This window comes from Esox lucius, chromosome 6 (genome assembly GCF_011004845.1).
Source record: "Esox lucius isolate fEsoLuc1 chromosome 6, fEsoLuc1.pri, whole genome shotgun sequence".
In the NCBI taxonomy this organism is placed as follows: Eukaryota; Metazoa; Chordata; class Actinopteri; order Esociformes; family Esocidae; genus Esox; species Esox lucius.
In genome coordinates, this window is record NC_047574.1 from 26,601,006 (window position 1) to 26,607,005 (window position 6,000).

A 6,000-nucleotide genomic window follows, 5' to 3' on the forward strand; every position below is an offset into this window, starting at 1 on the left:
TGTAGATTTTCCTTAGATTTTTAGAGGTGTAATGATGCGAAATGCAGTGGGGGGAGGGGGTGTGGGGGGAGGAGGTGGTAATGACAGCTGTTACAGAAGCACAAACACCTCCCTTGCTCTGTGAAAGTGGATATTCAGACAGGGCCAGGAGTCGCCTCCGCCAAACAGCTGTCGCAGACCTGTCAGGTGTGAATTTAGCTGGCATAACACCTCAACTGCCTGATTGGATTTGAGCAATGTCACGTGCATACCCAGCACACGCTGTGATAAACAGATGCCAATAGCCTGCAAATCCAAATTGGTGCCTCAAACTTTTCTGCCTGGGGTTAACAAGGTTTGTGAGGCCACTTCCACTGTAGGAGAAATCATGTAAAATTCCAGTCAAAATCTCTGTCCATATGCAACTGTGTCATTTAAAGCAAATTGTAATTTATGTGATGCCAATACCCTTGAATGTCAGCATGGAAAACAGACATTTTGCAAACAGCCCATAAAACTGAAACAAACAACCCATAATACTTTAATGCGTTCAAGTGTTAGTCAGATTAGGCTACCTCAGATTCCTCTATAATCCAACAGCAGTGTACTAGAGCAAGTATATACTGCCACCCAGTGGCTATAAAAAGAAAGTGCCTGCTCCTTTCACTCAATGTCCGTACCTTGACTGATGATGGCACCCCATTGAATCAAAGAAAAGTCGTTTTTATATGCTATCATTACGCAGATTTACAAGAAAGGATTTGCTGTTGTTTGTACAGCCAGTAAAAAATTATAGATTATCATAAACTATAAATCTTCTTCTTAGTAGTGATGTTAGCTCTTCAGCTGGCTTTAGAGTGTGTTTTATTAAGCGGAATCAATAAATCAATTGAATGTATTTATAAAGCCCTTTTTACATCAGTTGATGTCACAAAGTGCTTTTACAAAACACATGGCCTTAAACCCCAAGGAGCAAACAACAGTAGTGTTGAATTTCAGTGGCTAGGAAAAACTCCCTAAGAATGCCAATATATTGGAAGAAACCTAGAGAGGACCTAGGCTCAGAGGGGTGACCAGTCTTCTTCAGGCTGTGCCAGGTGAACAAAATAAGATTACAATTGTAATAATTAATAAATGCGTGTGGGCTGAGTCTAGAGTCCATTTAAACTTAGTCCAGGTCGGAAGCATGACCAGATGGACAAGGACAGGGACAACACGGGGGAGCGGGAGGTGACTGCACAGTGGCAGCTGAAATCGTTAGGTATTGTCTCGATCTGCAACACAACCAGGAGGACTCTGGACAGGGACAGCAGCGGGTCGCCCAAGCCAGGTACTCCGAAGATGTGGGCCAGGACCCCAGTGGTGATGAGAGCCCACCTGGTAAGACAGCAAGAGTGGACAGTATCAAACATTTCTGGTCACCTTCACGCCCCTTGGGCCAGGCTGCACCTAATCATAGACCGTGCTGTAGAGATGAGTCTTTAGTAGACACTTGAAAGTTTGCACTGAGTTTGTATTTCTAACCTTAACTGGCAAATCATTCCACAGTAGTGGAGCTCTATGAGAAAAGGCCCTGCCCCCGGCTGTTTGTTTAGAGATTCTAGGTACAATTAAAAGGCCTGCATCTTGCGATCGTAGGTTACGTGTAGGTATGTATGGCTGGATCATTTCAGCAAGGTAAGTAGGAGCAAGTCCATGTATTGATTTATAGGTTAACAATAAAACCTTAAAATCAGCCCTAACCCTAACAGGCAGCCAGTGTAAAGAGGCTAGTACAGGAGTAATGTGTTCCAATTTCTTTGTTCTAGTTAGGATTTTAGCAGCCGTGTGCAGCACTAATTTAAGTTTATTTATTGATTTGTCAGGGTAACTGGAAAGTAGAGCATTGCAGTAATCTAGTCTAGAAGTGACAAAAACATGGATTTGTTTTTGTACTTCAGTTTTTGATAAATGTTTCAGATTTTTGCAATGTTTCGAAGATGAAAATAAGCAACTCTTGAGACATATTTTATAAGTTCATCAAAGGAGAGATCAGGGTCAAGGGTAACGCCAAGGTTTCTTTCAGTTTTTTGGGATACGACCACGCAGCCGTCAAGGTTCACAGTGAGATCTGCTAAAAACACTCTTTGTTTATTGGGTCCTAAAACAATTTTATTGAGTTTAAGAGGAAGAAGTTCTCTGTCATCCACTTCCCAATATCTGAAACGCATGCTTCCAAAGTAGCAAATTTTGGGGCTTCTCCATGCTTCATTGAAATATATAACTGTGTGTCATCAGCATCAGGTATTAGGTATTATCCAACTAAAAGTAGCTTGCTTCCAGAAGAACATCAACTCAACTTATAAAACCACTTGGTCTTCATTTCTTTATAACTGGTGGGCCACCAACACATACTAGTAAGAAAGAAATTAGGTAATAATGGTTTTATTTGAGCACTTTCAGTTTACATATTTAGAATTTAATCTAGCTAACTATGGATAATATTTCGTGTGTAAAGACTTTGGAGCTATCAAGATAGCTGTATGAGAGTTGTAGATGTGAACTGCAAGAAAGAGAGAAGCAACAACCACATGCAAGTGAAGTGGCTCACCAAGCTCATAGAGTTCATGAACTTTCTTTCATAGCATAAAATAGTCTTATTTATCAGATATAAGCTTTTCAGCATCTAAAGTTTAGAGGGTATATTGCAAATGTGAATGCTTTCTATTTAGATGTTTTCAGTTTTATGTTGAATATTAAGGGTCACAGGGTTTCCATGTCTTGATAAATGTATTGGTACTATCATGTTTATGGGAGGTGAGTGACACACTTGAGTGACAGGAAGAGTAAAATGGAGCTCAGTCTGATGATCTGTCAAAATACTCTGTCGGGAATCAATCCCATGTTCTAGATAGGATCATTGAGGTGCATCCTAAGTCTGGAGGGGTACCGCATGTGTTGGACATCTATTCTTGAAGAATATAACTTAAGAATGCCTCATTAGCCTTGCACAACTGATCCAACATCGAGGTCAACAGGGTCTGCTCAGCATTTTTATACATGCCACGGAGCATGGTAGGATGCATCATGCAGTACACCAGAATGGAACAAACCGTGTTCATTATGTTCCTTAACAACCATTTATTTAGGTTTTTCTTTTCATTTATCATGGCTGTAAATGGTTCTCTCTAGAGCGTCGGCCCCACACTGATACCGGGGAGGGTTGCGTTCACTCTATTATATATATGCACACTACTGCTCAAAAGTTTGGTGTCACTTTTTTTTTAAAGCAAATTGTTTGTCAATTAAAATAACGTCAAGTTCATCAGAAATACCACCCTGTTTCCAAAGATATCAGGACACTGCATAAAATGCAAATAAAAACAGAATTAAATTATGTGCAAATCATTTACCTTATATTCAATGGCAAATGGTACAAAGACATCAAATGAAATGTTGAAACTGAGTGAGATATTTTATTGTTTCTTGAAAAATATATGCCCACTTTGATGCCAGCACGTTTTAAAAAGATTGGGATGTAGCAAGCAAGCAAGTTTATTTATATAGCACAATTCATACATAGCAATTCAATGTGCTTTACAAAGAAAACGTTTTTGCAATTATGTTGGCACTGCAAAAAACTGTTGCGCTGATTAAAGATGCAATGCAACTGGCCTTCTTTAGACTAGATGGCCAGAAACAAAGAACTTTCTTCTGAAACCTGACAGTCTATTCTTGTTCTGACAAATGAATGCTATTTGTTGTGAGAAATTGACAAGAAAATTAAGATATCATACAACACTGTGTACTACTCCCTTCACAGAACAGTGCAAACTGGCTTTAACCAGAATAGAATGAGGAGTGGGAGTGCACAACTGAACAAATGCATTAGAGTGACTAGTTTGAAAAACAGATGCCATCACAGGTCACCCGACTGGTAGCTTCATTAAATAGAACCTGCGAAACACCAGTCTGAACGTTCACAGTAAAGAGGGGATACTGCACATGCACTCAACGTCTTTGGTCGACCATGGCGAGGCCTGTTCTGAGTGGAACCTGTCCTGTTAAACCGCTGTATGGTCTTGGCCACCGTGCTGGAGCTCAGTTTCAGGGTCTTGGCGATCTTCTTATAGCCTAGGGCATCTTTATGTAGAGCAACAATTAATTTTTTCAGATCCTCAGAGAGTTCTTTGCCATGAAGTGCCATGTTGACCTTCCAGTGACCAGTATGAGGGAGTGTCTGAGCGATAACACCTAATTTAACACACCTGCTCCCCATTCACACCTGAGACCTTGTAACACTAACGAGTCACATGACACTGGGGAGGGAAAATGGCTAATTGGGCCCAATTTGAACATTTTCACTTAGGGGTGTACTCACTTTGGTTGCCAGCGGTTTTGACATTAATGGCTGTGTGTTGATTTATTTTGAGGGGACAGCAAATTTACACTGTTATACAAGCTGTACACTTTACATTGTGGCAAAGTGTAATTTCTTCAGAGTTGTCACATGAAAAGATTTATTCAAATATTTACAGAAATTTGAGGGTTGTACTCACTTTTGTGAGATACTGTATATATGTAGACAGACAGACAGAGACAGACAGACAGACATGTACACAGTGCCTTGGTAGGTATTTAGACCTCTTCACTTTCTCCTCATTATAAGTACCATCACTCTATACAATGCCCCATAATATGAATATGAAATATGTGCCAATTTATTGACAATTAACAACTGCAGCAGCTCATGTACATTAGTATTCAGACCCTTTATTTAATACTTTGTAGAAGTGCTTTTGGCAGCAGTCACTGCTTTGAGTCTTTTGAGCAGTTTCTTCCATTCTTCTTTGCAGACTCTCTCAATTGGTGTGAGACTGGATGGGGAACGTTGCTAAACTTTTAAGTCAAGGCTTTGACTTGGCCACTCATGGTCATTCACAGACTTGTCCCAAAGTAATTCCAGCGTTGTCTTGATTGTTTGGTTCAGGTCATTATTGTGCTGAAAGATGAATCCTCACTTTAGTCTGAGGTCCTACTCAATCTGGACCAGGCTTTCTTCAAACACCTCTCTGTATTTTTCTCTGTTCAGTATTCATTCCTGATATTGTCATTATGGGATACATTTGATAAATGTATTTCTGCTTTCAAAAGGCTGTTCGAAAACACAATTTGTAGTAAATAATTTTGTTAAATAAGTAATTTACTGTTTTGTTTAATGCCACATAGTTCTGTCAATTGTGATTTTTATATTTGAGGATTTGTTAGTAATTTGACATTTATAGCTGTAGTTGGTGGACAAATGTTGTAGTTTATTGTCAATAGTCTGGATTGTGTGGGGGAAACATTACTGCCATCTTCTGGAACACAAAACACACTACTAGGTTATATACATGCATAGTTACAAAGGAGGTTTTTTAGGCTTCTTGTAAAAATGTATATATATTTTTTAAACATTAACACAAAAGACCTCACATAACCACACATAAATCATTAAATAGGACACCATTTCATTTTTCATAAATACCTTCTATTAATTGAGTATGAAATAAGCCAGAATTTAAACAGTTGGCTCACTATAAGATGGACATCCTTCACCAGTATTTGGCAAGATGATTGGTCATGATTTTACTGTTAATCCTGGACAGTGGCTTGGTCCAAAAAAAATCCACTTGTTCATATCAGTCAAATACAAATCCAAGGAAATAGACCAAGCCTAAAATTATATTTATTACAACAGTGATGCAAATTGTCCCTCTTATCTAATTTGGTTTTGGCTATTTAAAAAAGTATATCTTTTTCTACCGTACTTAAACTTATTTCTACTGTTCCTTCGTAAGGGATTAAGACATTTAGAGGCGAGCACACCCACACAGTGAGAAACATGGTGAGTCTATGCTTGATTAAAATGAGCTGCAACACAAACATCTGTCGGTCAAGAGCCTGAACCATCCATATTTTAGGGATTGAGAGAAGCCACAATTTTGCCAATTAAGTCTAACTCTGTAGAGCATTTACATAAGGGGTTGTAAGAGAACACAG